This window comes from Dermatophagoides pteronyssinus, unplaced genomic scaffold (genome assembly GCF_027571235.1).
Source record: "Dermatophagoides pteronyssinus isolate colony J.1.1.1.1 unplaced genomic scaffold, Derpt_VIB-CSIC_2022.12 sq0009, whole genome shotgun sequence".
Classification (NCBI taxonomy): Eukaryota; Metazoa; Arthropoda; class Arachnida; order Sarcoptiformes; family Pyroglyphidae; genus Dermatophagoides; species Dermatophagoides pteronyssinus.
In genome coordinates, this window is record NW_027461533.1 from 595,638 (window position 1) to 609,080 (window position 13,443).

At 28.6% G+C, this 13,443-nt stretch overlaps 1 long non-coding RNA gene across 16 annotated transcripts; it reads left to right on the plus strand.

Annotated features, from left to right (window-relative positions):
- The first annotated feature begins 5,905 nt into the window (after positions 1-5,905).
- LOC142645303 (uncharacterized) lies at positions 5,906-12,888 on the plus strand. Of its 16 annotated transcripts, none has more exons than XR_012846467.1 (7): positions 5,934-7,632; positions 9,153-9,202; positions 9,363-9,578; positions 10,689-11,139; positions 11,694-11,823; positions 11,870-12,195; positions 12,299-12,888. It is a non-coding gene; the product is annotated as an uncharacterized LOC142645303 (long non-coding RNA). The 16 variants fall into 16 exon arrangements; XR_012846464.1 differs by having other exon boundaries at positions 5,937-7,632; positions 11,694-12,195; positions 12,299-12,482; positions 12,684-12,888; XR_012846462.1 differs by lacking the exon at positions 10,689-11,139 and adding an exon at positions 10,145-10,445 and having other exon boundaries at positions 5,906-7,632; positions 11,694-12,195.
- Positions 12,889-13,443: the final 555 nt, after the last annotated feature.

Genomic DNA, 13,443 nt, shown 5'->3' on the forward strand with positions numbered 1-13,443 from the left:
CAACCAGAGAATGAACCAGAAAAACGATTAAAAATCTGTTCATCGGAATTTCAAATTTGGTAGACATTGAAAACTACAAAAAGAACAAAACAAAATGAAATGAAATCATTGTGTATGCGTGGGTGTGGTACGCGGTAAATACCTAAACAACAACAACAACAACAATACATCTGCGAAATGATAAATTTCGTTAAAATGTCAGGACAGTGCATGTGTGCATCATGCATATCAGAAACATTCAGTTGTTTATAACAGAAACAAACAAACAAACAAAAATGTCACAACGTCGAAAAAATTACCTTGACATTTTGTAAAAGGATGATATAATAGATAGATAGAATGGATGGATGTATGATCCGCACAACTAAACAAAAAATGAATTTCTTTCTTTTGCTTGAAATTTGTCATTTGAAATGAATTAATAACTTTTTTTTTGTTCATAATTCAAAATAAGGTAATTCACAAATCAATCAGGTGTGTGTGTGTTGGATGTTTGGTTTGTTTGCCACTACAAGCATTCGATAGAATATTGTTTCAGGCAATTTTGTTTTGTTTTTGTTTTTCTCCATTGATTCTAATCAGATCGAGTACTATTATCTGGCTTAGTTTGGCTAAATTGAATTCAATTTTTTTCTTTTGTGTTTCCTATCTCTTTCCATATTTGTTGTGTGTGTGTGACTATTGTGTGACCGAAAGGCAAAATTGATAAAATATGGTGATAATAGAGAAAAATTTCAACTTGAGTTTTTCCCTCAGTTCATTCCCCAATTCACACACACAACGTAGAATATTCTGGATGCTCAAAATTTTCCCGAAAAGATTTTTCTCGAAAAGATTTTCTATGATAATAATTGTAATCGATTCTAATAGGATTCAACAATGATGATCGAAAAAAGTTTTTTTCTCGAAACCAGACAGACAAACAAACAAACAATCAAACAAACAATCAGAGGAGAGAAAAATAAAAATAAAATAATCATCATCATCATTGTTGATTTGGAAAAGAAAAAAATGAAATGTCAATTCAATTCAATTCAAGAGAATTCATTTCTAGCATCTTTTTTTTTCTTATTTCATTCTCTTATCGGAATTTTGATTCGCAAAAGCAGAATAAAAATGATGCGGGACATTTTTCGGGAACCTGGAACAAATCTTGTTGTTGTTGTTGTTCATTCTTTCTCTTCAAAGTTTTTCTCCCAGTTTTTGCTTGCTTCATATCAGTGCAACAAGGGAAAAAAAGATTCTACTTCAAGTAAACTACTTCAACAAAAAAAAATTGATACATTTTTTTTCTTTGTGTAAAAAATGTATAATAAGAAGAATTTTCTTGGAAAAATATGATGAAGAGAGAAACTTTTCGGGAGGCGAAAAATCCAAATCATTATTATTATTATTATCTCCTGTGCAAGGATGGTTTCTTCTTCTTCTTCTTCTTCAAAGAAGAAGCCACGTTCGGTTTTCGATCGATCGATCGATGGATCAACCTTGTTCAGGAAGATGGTTATTTTTTGGGGAAAAATCGATTTTTTCTTGAAAAATATTGGAATATTTTCCGGTACAAATAATGTACATGTTTTCAGTTAGATAAGGAGAAGAAACCCAGAGAATCGACGAAATAACAATGACCAGATTTGGAACCAAAAAAAAATTCATCAGAAAATTGATGCAAAATATAAACAAACAAAATGACAAAAAATTCATTATAAAAAAAATACTGATTTGTTTAAAAAAAAATGATGATTATGTTTCAACATTGTGTCATCATTATTATGGAAATTTTCTCAATTTAGCAAAAGGATAATCATCTTAAAATTTCTATTCGTTTGGTGGTTATTATCATATCATAAGACAGAAAATGTAACCAGAAAAAAAACCAATGAAATGAATATGGGAGAAAAAAACCAAGTAGAAGAATTTTTGGGAAAGTTTTTGAGAAAATCATATTCAAATCTCTGTGTGTCTGTCTGCGATGATGTTGAAATTTCCATAAAAAAAACGAAGACATTATTTTCCTATTCTTTTCATCATTTTATTTATGCAAAATAATTTGTAATATTTTGAAGAAAATAATATTCATTTTGACTGGCTTTTCTCTTCTGCTGCTGGTTGATAATAATGATATTATTACAAAAATAATAATAACGAAAGAATATTATTACCGAACGACCACCATAATAATAATAATAATTTTTTTTCAAAGTTATAAATTTCTATTTAGAATTTTGGAAAAAGTTTTCAGGTTTGACTTTTTTTTGTAAAAATTTAATTTGGTGAAAATAAAAAAAATGCAGCAATAAAATTGGAGGGGGAAAAAAAATTCAGGTTCGACATTCTTCTTGTTCGTCGTTCGCATCCTACATCATTTTTATCATTTTCAAAAAAAATTTGAAAATGGTTGAATATCATTCAACCGAAAGAACGGCTGAAAGAAAACGAAAAACTTGAACAAAGATTTCTTCGTCTTTTTAAGCTTCTTCATGAATGAAAAACCAATAAATGTTTGTATCAAATTTCAATGATTTAAAAAAAAAATTCCAACTGGAAACAACATTTACAAGCACAATTTTAAATCAATCAAAAGAAAGAAAAAATTCTACAGAATTTATTGATGAACCATAAAAAATGAAATTCTTTTAAATGTTTCCTAATCGATTCAATCATAATAATGGACAAAGAAAAAAAATGATAATTTTGTTTCATAATCATTTAGATTGAGCGAGATCGATCAACAATATTCTTCGATTAGGAAAAAAATCAATAATAATAAAATGTCGTAAATCAAACAAAAACTAAACAAACATTGGTTCAAATGTTTGACCAAAAAAAAAAAAAAAAATTTGAATGATTAGTTCTTGGTCATTACATTGGTAAGGTCATTACATAGGTCCATTATAAATTTACCTGTCCGAAAAAACGCTAAATGCAAATACCTTTTTTTTCCAACTAAATTCATTTCATTTGTTCCACTTGAACAAGCCATATCATCATCATCATCGATATTGCACATTTGTAATGATGATGATGAATATTTTCGTTTATTTAGTTAGTTAGTTTTTCCTAAGCCAAAAAATGAAATTAGAAAAAAAAATTTTGCGTAGGACAATCAGAAGAATGAATCGATGATTTTTTTTCATTTTTTCTCTTTTTTCTGGACAACAAGTTTCTTCCAAAAGGTAATAAGTATCATCATCACATTTCCAAAAAGAAAAAAAAATTATTCTAGTTTAGCAACAAAATGAGTAGGAGTTTTTCTTTCACTTGGTTGTGTGTGTGTATTTTCGATTAGATGCTAGTGCAAGATGGAACAAAATGGAAATCAAATGGGGAAACAAAAATCTATGCATACATCCAATGATGATTTGTGATTAATATCAAGATGATGACGAAGAACTAGTTTGTCGAAAAACAATTTGAATGTGAAACGAAAAAAAAACGAATTTTGAATCCACCACATTTGCATTTCGTTAACTGACCATCACAATCGGATCAGTTTCAAATCAAATCTCATTGTTATTTTTTTTTTTAAATGTGGGTGTTTTTTTTCATATATCAAATTTGTTGTTGTTGTTGTTGTTGAATGATTCAAAACAACAACAACAAAATATGGACAACAACAACAAAATTGTCAACATAAAATTTCGATTGTCACTAAATGTTATTTCGATTAGCAAAAATATGAAATAAATGATCGAATCGAATAATGATTGACCATCATCATCATCATCATTGTACATTAACACTCTACTTCCACCACCACCATTATTATATAATGTGTGTTTCATGTCAAACAAACAAACAAAGACGAAAAAAGAAGAAAAAATTTATTGATTATTTCCATCCATATATTTATGTGAATGTGATATATACTTTTGTTGTTGTTGTTGTTGTTTTTTGTTGGTTTGTTTTGTTTGTACAATCATCATCATCATCGTCTTATTCTCTCTATACAAACACATTGACCATTTGTTTGTTCAATAATAATAATAATAATATTTTCTTTTTTCATTTAGCCAAAAAAGAAATGATCATTATTGATAATAAGAAGTTGAAGAAGAAGAAAATCAATAATATGATCTGATTTTTTTCTGCAATAATCAAATGATGATCACCATCATTTTCTCATTTTTTCCCGTTTATGAATAATCAAACAAGTGTATTTTACTTTCAAAAATTAAAGAAAGAAACAAAAGTTTTCAGAAAAAGATGACTAGAATTATTCACTCTTTCCCTACATTCTTCTCTACTCTTTTCTTCTTTTCTTCAGCTAAATGTTTATGAATTTGTCAAAATTTTTTCTTTATTAAACATCATTCAATTGTATCCGAAGAAAAAAAAAAAGAAAAAACTAGAAAGAAAAATGACACAAAATTTTGACAAAATTTCAAATTGATGAAGAAAATAGTTTTGAACGAAAAGAAGAAGAAGAAGAAGAAGAAAAGAAAAATGACTAGATTCTCGGTACTGATAAAATCGTATATAACTAACCGAACGAACAACCAACCAAAAAAAACCAATAACCTAAAATGACGATAACAATAAAATAAAAATGAATACAAACAACAACAACAACGATAGATAGATAGATAGAGTGTCAGTCATTCATTCATTCAAAGATGGAAAATATTCTTTAAATATTCCCAGTGTATGTATTTTTCCACTAAAAAAAAATAGTAAAATATAACCAGAAAATTATATATTTCTTTTCGTTTTCGTTTTTTCCCAGTTCTGTACATGTGGAACTTTTTCTCTCGCTTTCTCGCTCTTTCTACAACATCATCCAAGCATCTGTGTGGAATTGACAAACAACAACAACAACAACAGAAACAGATAAACATACAGGAATGTATCGAGGCAAAAGAAAATACCGTTTCAAACAATATTTTCCTCGTTGTTTGTTTGTTGATGATACCCCATTCATACCAAACAACAAAATTGGTCAAAAAATTAGTAAAAATATGTTTGATGAATTTTTTTCATTTCATTTCAGAATTTGAAATGACGTGTTGACAATTTGAATCTATTTGTGTACACATTTTTTTTTGTTCAGGTTTTCTCATCATAATAATAATAACCGTAATATATAACCGTAATATTGACTGCCACCACCACCATTGACTACCACCACCACCACCACCACCACTATCAATATGGATCAAAAAAAAACAAGAGAAGAAGAGAGAATTGAAAAAAACTAGAACACAGGGCGCCATGTTAAATAAATTTTTATAAATGAAAATTATTATAATGGAACCATCATTTCATCTATATTGGACTATATATTTCTCAGGAAAATTATAAAATGAAATTAGGATATAATAATTTTTCTTATTTCAAATGTGCTTCTCTCTCTCTCTCTTGCCTTCGTTTTTTCTCTCTTTTTTTGCTCCATGATATAACAATAGAATGTAGGAAACACACATTTTGATGATAATATATACGCCATCGCCCAAAATGTTTATGGTATATATAACATACATACATACATACAGAAAACAGAAAATATAAACAAAACAACAATCCATGAATCAAGAACAAGATAATGGCGTTTTGTATGCATGTGTGTGTAGGAGAAATATAAATGCATAAAAAAAAGATGTACCACTGCCGCCTGACCAGTTCCTGGCAACCAATTTTCATTTTGTTTTGTTTTTTTACACCACCACTTTATATATATGCATCTGTCTATCTAAAATGTTTTGTTTGTTTGTTTGTTGTCTGATGACGATCATATCAAAAAGAAAAAAAAAATATCAGAATAAAACAACCATATCAAACCAAAACCAAACCAATATTATATATGTGGATAGGGTGAGAACATATCGTATGTATATATGGTTTAGGAAGAAGAAGAAAACTGAATCCTCTTTCTCTCTCTATATGTGTTATTTCGAAATATAAAAAGACAGCCATTTTAATGATTCAATTTTTATTTGAAATTATACTTTCAAATGGATAACATACACACACACAGCAAAGCAAAGCACAGCTGTAAACATATATAGACAGTAGAAAATGTTGTTATTATGTGATGTGATGTGATGTGCATTCCATTTTACTATCCATTTATCGACAACAATATTATATTATACATTGTTGTTGTCATCAATAATCAGAAAAAAAACCGAAAGAAAAAAAATTATATATGTGATATCTGTGAGTTTGCGTATTGAATCAAAAAAAAATTCCTTTTGGAATCTTCATGTGGACAACCAATACATCTGCGCATCATCATCTTGATTCAATTCAAAAATCAATATATAAACAAGACTTTTGAATCGACAACGATGATAATAGCTGAAAATCATCATCACCAATACCAATACCAATCATCAAATATTACTGCTGCTACTAGATTCTATATCCTGTGTGTGTGTTTGTATTTGTGTAACTGTCGTTTGTTCAACAAAAAAAAAAAAACAACGAATCAAATAGACCAAGCCACAATAATCAAACCGAAAATTTATTATTATACGGATACAGCGGTGGTGTGTTATTAGTTGGATCATCATCCTTACTTGTGTCGTGTGTCCTGTCTTGTTGTGTAATATTTTCATTCAAATTTTCAAAACCAAACTTTTAATATTTACCGCTACCGTTTCAAATCACCAGAACCGAGGATGGATAGTAAGAGAAAGAATATTCTTTTATCACAGTTAGTTGTTGTAACCAGAACCAGAAACACCAGAATTAGGATAGAAAAAAAATCAACTAAAATGAACTGAACCTGAACAACCACCACCACCACCACCGTCGCTATTACCACACTATTATCATCCAATATTCGTTGACTAAAACGGGAAAAAAAATTTAAACATTTCACGACGACGACGACGTATACCAACACACACCGTCACAAAACGTAACGCACCAAAAAAAACCAGAAAACCAGTGAAAACAAAAAAAACGGCGCATATCAAAAAAATTCTTTCGTTTTCGTGCAACCAAAATTTCGATTTAAATTGTCAACTAAAAATGAAACTAACATTCGACATTTAGCTTTTGTAGCATCCAGTTTAATCTAGTTTTTTAGTTTTAGTGATGTGGTTGGTCTTACCAAAATCATCATCATCGTCGTTCGATTCTGACTTTGTTCAATTTTCATCAACCAAATTCAAAAAATAAGAGAATTTTCATCAGCCAAAATGAATTCACCAAGTTTTCCCAAAACAAAACAAAAATCTCTACATTTCTCTGTCAACGATAATACTGATGTGCAATTGATCATCAAACAACAAGATTTATTCATTGAAAGAATTATCTAGGATTTTGTTTCTTCCTGGGCTTCTCACACACTGAATAATTTGTTAACCTTTATTATCGTTTATCATCATCATCATCAACATGATGGTCATGATCTTTCCTGTTGTTCATAAATCACGACATTTGTTGTTAGTTTTTCTTCGTCCAATTTTTTTTATTGTTTTTAAATCTTGCTTGCTTGTTTGCTTGCTTGTTGTTTGTTCATTCACCCAAAACATCAATCATCGAATGTTTTCTTTTTTTCTTCTTCTTTCAAAAAATGTTTTTTCATATATCAACTTTTTTTAACCACTTGATTCCTCTTTGGGTTCAACCAGAAAGCCAAAAAGTTAACATCTTGGTTGGTTATTGTTTTCAATGCAAAAAAACGAGGTAACTTTTTTGAAAAAAAAATTTTTCCCGAAAAAAACAATTTTCTAGTTAAATCGATTAAACATAATGATGATTATCATCTGATCGACGAAAACTTTTTTAGAAAATTTTACTCTGTGATCGGTCAATTTGAATTCAAAAAAAAAGTTGTTAAAAAGAAAAAAGAAAAACGGATAGGAAAAATCCATTATTAGCTTGTAAAAACGAAAAGAAAAAGAAAAAACTGCACAAAAACATCATGATTATCATTTAGGCGATGATGATGATGAAGATCATCATTCATCATTATAACACATTACATCACATAATCGTAAGACATGTACATAACGCGAACAACGAACAACATAGATAACTTAACGAGAATCATTCAACACACACACATACACATCGATCATCTTTTTTTCTTTTGAACCGATTTAAAACGGAATTTTTCTTTGCTTGAACATTCATTCAACATTTTCTCTTGAGATACAAAGATTGAATGTCAATGCTGCTGTAGTCGTCGTTGCTGAAATGAATTTCAATTTCAAAACATTTTTTTTTTTTTTTTTTGACTTCAAAAGTCAGATTTAGAAGAAGAAGAACTTGTTTGTTTTTTTTGGATTCTTGATTCTGGATTCTTGATTCTTGTGTAGCCAGAAAAAAATGGATAATGATAATGATATGATGATGGTGGTAAATTGATTTTTCCTTTTCCTTTGAAAATTTCCTTGAAATTTCCTTAAATCTCATTTTTTTCAAATCAACCGATCGATAATTTTCATTCATTTTTTTTTTTTTTTTTTTGTTTCTAGCAAATTTTGAATTCAAAAAATTCAAAAAATTCAAAAAAACAAAACAAAAACCACACAATCTGAAAATCTGTTAGTTTATGTAAAACACAAGTTGTTCAGTGCTTGTCAATTCATTCATTTATGATGACTTGCCTTGTTTTTATTCTCAAATCGATTGATTTCGATTTTTCGACCAGAAAGAAAAATTCAATTTGATTCGATTTCTTTTTCGGTTGTTTCTGTGGTTATATAGTTTTTAGGGAAAATCAAACAAACAAAAATCCAAATTGATCGATTTTCATGTTTCGATTGCAAGTTTGTTGTTGTTTTTCTCCAGTTTTTCAGTTGAATCGATTATTATTGTTGTTTTGTTCAAAATCAAGTGATTGAAAATACTCAAGTGTTATTTATCCGTTCGAAACATAATAATAATAATAATAATAGGCTCTGTTCGAGAAAATGTGATGTGTGTAGTGGTGGTGGTGGTCATTTGAACGTTAATGATGATGATGATGGTGGTAATAAAAATCGAGACAAAATGTAATTTGAACCACATACAGTTGTGTGATGCTTGTGTGTTAATGAATCGTATTAAGCTAATTGTTTGGTTGATGTTTTTTTTTTTTTTGGGGTTTTTATTTTATGGTCGATAATTTGTGCGAATTGACACATAATGAATTGCTATTGCAAGATTTAATTTTTCATTTTTTTTTAAACTTTGATAAATAATTGTTTACAAATTTTCAGATTCAACCTCGATTGAACAGAATGGATATCCAGAAACTTCAATGAATAGAGTGCGTACAGTGCTTGATCTTTTGTCTCAACCAGTATTTTTGTTTGATTTTTGATTTTTTCTTTTTCTTCTTTTTTTTTTTTGTTTCAATAAAATTTTTTGATTTCTTTCTTTTTCGTTGATTTGTGATTCAAATCAAAAACCGAACCATCAAAAATAAGAAAAAGAAGAATTTTTTGTTGAGAAAAGAAAAGAATGAAAAAGAAAAATTCAAAAAATCATTTTTTTCTTAAAAGAAATAAGAAGAAAAACGAAAAAAAAAATTTTGAAATCCCATTACAGTTATGGTGAGCAAAGCATCAAGTACATTACTCACTTGTTTTAAAATCATCACCTGATATCATCAACATCCATTCTGTATCAAAAACAACACACAGGTATGTATATCGTATTCATTATTTATTTCAAAATTAAATTGATTTACAAATAGCATTATTTATCAGTCATTATGGTTTCTGTGTGTGTGTTTGTTGCCCACATTTGTAAAAAAAATGGCCATTGTGTAATGAATGAATGATTGAATGATGAAACGAAACAAAACGAAACGAAACAAACAGACAAACAAACAAAATATGAAAAGAAATTCATAGACACCACCCAAGTTATATAAATTATTATTCGTTTCGCTTAGATAACACATAGAGACCAAAAAGAAACTTAATTTAGAATCGACAGAGACATACTGTGTGTGTATATTGAATGCTTGCTTGCTAGGTTATAACATAGACAACAATATCCGCAATATCCATTTATAATTCTATTGTTTTCCTTGTCTTTTTTCTGGTTGTTTTTTTGTTTTGTTTTTTTTGGCCCTACATGTGTGCATATTATTGTCATTGTCATTATCATTGTTCACAGACCTGCAGCGACAACAAAAAAGAGACATTTAATCATTCATTCATTCATTCATTCGTTATTCACCTGTTTTTCTTCTTCAACATAGCTGGCCTTTTTATATATAAGATTAATGAATTTTCAATTCATTTTCAAATGATAATAATGACAATTCATTAAATAGAAATTAATTGAAATCAGAAGAAGAAGAAGAAGAAGCGAAATGTGATAGAAGAAGAACATTCAATCAAACAACTCATCATCATCATCATCATTATTGTCGATTTATATCGTTCAATTCAAGTTAATCATCATCATCATCATCATCATCATATTGATAATGATGTGAATCAATGAATCAATGAATAATGAATGAATGAAAATATTCTATTTTCTCTTATTGTTTTTCTGTTTGTATATTGAGTTTTTCATTTAAACATTATCATCATCACTGTCGTTGATTATTCATATTATTAAAATATGCATATTAAATAGTGAATAGGAAAAAAAACGAAAAGAAATTAATAAAATGGATGAATGAATGAATATTTCCATAATAACAAAATATGTTTGATTATAGAAAAATAATAATCATCAATTTCTTCTTCTTCGTTTCCTTTTTTTTACCTTTACGTTGTATCTCATCTATGTAGAACCCATAAATACTGCAGAAAGGAAATGCTAAAGACAAACGACGACGACATGAAGAATATGCAAGGAATTCTTCTTCCCAAATGAAAAGCAAATAATGAATGTTTTTTTTTGTCAACCGTATTCATATTGATACAGGAATTTCACATCATCATCATTGAACACCAGACACACACACCAGTTATATTCTAGGCATTGTCTTTCTTCTTCTTTTATTCAGTTTGATAATCATAAAAAAAACCTTTAAATTTACTTAATGAAAGTTTTTATTGTTTTGAAAGATAAAACCAGAAAACAAGGTACAAGACATTTTTTAACATTCATTTTCTTTCCATTGAAGAAAAGTCTTGTCTATTCACACCGATATCAACTAAAAAACGAAATTCCAATGCGAAAAAAATTGTTGTGAATAAAGACATTTCGGTTGACATTATTATCATCACTATATTTCAGGTCAGAAAATAAAAATAATTATTATTATCATTATTGTAATAGAAAAGACAACGTAATAAAAAAAACTAAAGGAAAGGAAAGAAAAATTATTTCATTATCCAGAATGAATGAATGCAGAATAGAAGAAAAAATTCTTGTCATTACAGAATGTGCTTTTCCATCCATTCATTCCATTCAATTCAATGATGATGATTATTCCGAATAGAAAAAAATCAAATACAATAAAATACAATCAGTCGGTGATGAGGAGGAAGAAAGAAAATTCCTCGGAAAAATTTTTCCTGGAATTTTCTGGATTTTTTTTTAGAAAACTCAAAGATGATGTCTTTTTCTCTACCAAGGTTTTTGATTTCTGAAATATTATATGATGATGATGATGATTATGTTACCTGTTTTCTTTTTCTCCGGTTTGACATATTTTCAAAATTCACATTTGCAGAAAAGAATTACCGAACGAAAGAAAGCAAGAGAGTGGGAGAGAGTTATGATTAAAGTTTGCAAGTGTGCAAAATAGAATAGAAAAAAAAAATATTAAATAAAAATCCATCATCCAGTCATGCATTCCATTTCAAGTGATTTGGCTTTGTTGATGACAATTTTGGCCTGAAATCAACAACATCGTAGTGGAATCAACATCGAGAGAAGAAAAAAAAATATGGCGGAAATAAACAGACAAGAAATCCGGTAAGTAAGTAAAATGTGGAAAAAAATAAAATTCATTTTGATAAAGTAAAAGTATGTGAAAACGGAGAAAATACTTTCCGAATCATCAATCCGTTGGAGAAAAAAAAATTGAAAAAAATGCCGAACGAGAAAAAAAGACTTTCTATTTTTATTACCAAAACCTACATAGGAATAAAACCGTCGACAAATTAGAATGGATTATGGTGGGATTCGTATGGTTGAGGGTGGTTGATGGAAAACGACTTGGTCCTGACGAGAAGAGAATCGATTTTTAAATTGCTTCAAGAATTTAATGTTTTTCTTTCCTCCATGTGTATGGAATTGGGTAAAAATAGCGACTGAAAGAATGATGGTTTGTTTGCAAAAAAAAAGGTAATTTTCATAAATCAGATCAACAGCAGCAGGCTGCTGCTATATGGTGAAAACGGCGACAAAATGGATGTGATTTTTTTACACTTTCTTTTCTTTAACCCAGGCAAGCGATTCGATAATGATGATGGAATGTGAATGGAAAATGGGAAAAGAAATGCGTTGAAAAACAAACGATACTGGATCGATTCAATTTGTCACATTAAAGGCAAGCTGTAAAAACATCATCATCGTCTATGGATCGTTTATGTAAAGATCAATTATATAAAAATGATGGTAGAAAAAAAAACGTAAATTTCAAAAGAATTTTCCCCCCTTTCGTTTCCATTGTATTATTTGACATTCAAGAAAATTTTTTTCTTCTTTTTTGAATTTTAAATACACACTGATTCTATTGTCTTTCTTGCTCTCACATTCAAAGTGATTTATTACCCGCATAAATGTAATCATCATTCTTTTCTTTTCTCTTGTTTCGACAATGATAAAACAAGGGTAAAATTTCTTTACAAACAGGACAAAGAAACAGACAGAAAAATCAATCAATCTAGGTTGGACACAGAACAATTGAAATCAAACATAATGTCATCATCATCATCGTCAAACTAATTAATCTCATATGACATAGAATCAAACATTTTCAAACATTTTATAATTGAATTATCAAATTTAATAATAAAAAATTTTCCCAGTTTTGATTTTCATCTGTTTCATTCCACCTGAACAATTGTAAAGAATTTTGCTTGTTTTGCCTTTTTTTTTGTTGCAATTCTTTGGTTGTTTTCAAATGAATTTTACTTTTTTCACTTTTGTTTATTTGAAAAATATTTTTCATCATTTTTTTATCACCAAGAGAGAGAAAAATGAATCTTTTTTTTTCTATATTTCCAATTCAATTCATTTGGAGAAAAAAAACATGGAATCTAAATAATAAAAGACAACAACGAACAACCAGAAGAAGAATGAAGAATGACAAAGAGATCAATCATCAAACAAACAACAAAGTCATTGATGGAATGAAATTCTGAATAGAAAGACAAAAATTTCATCATTTCATTTTGTTTTGTTTTGTTCGCTATATGGATTCATTCGTGCATGATTTTTGATCCTGAACAAAACGAGAACATACACACATACACTGAGAAAACAAGATTCGTTCAAAATGAAAATACAAAGCAAAAAATACAACTTTTCAAAATATTGTGACAACTAAATATTTATATGGATGGTGTTTTTTGTTGTTGTTGTGATTTG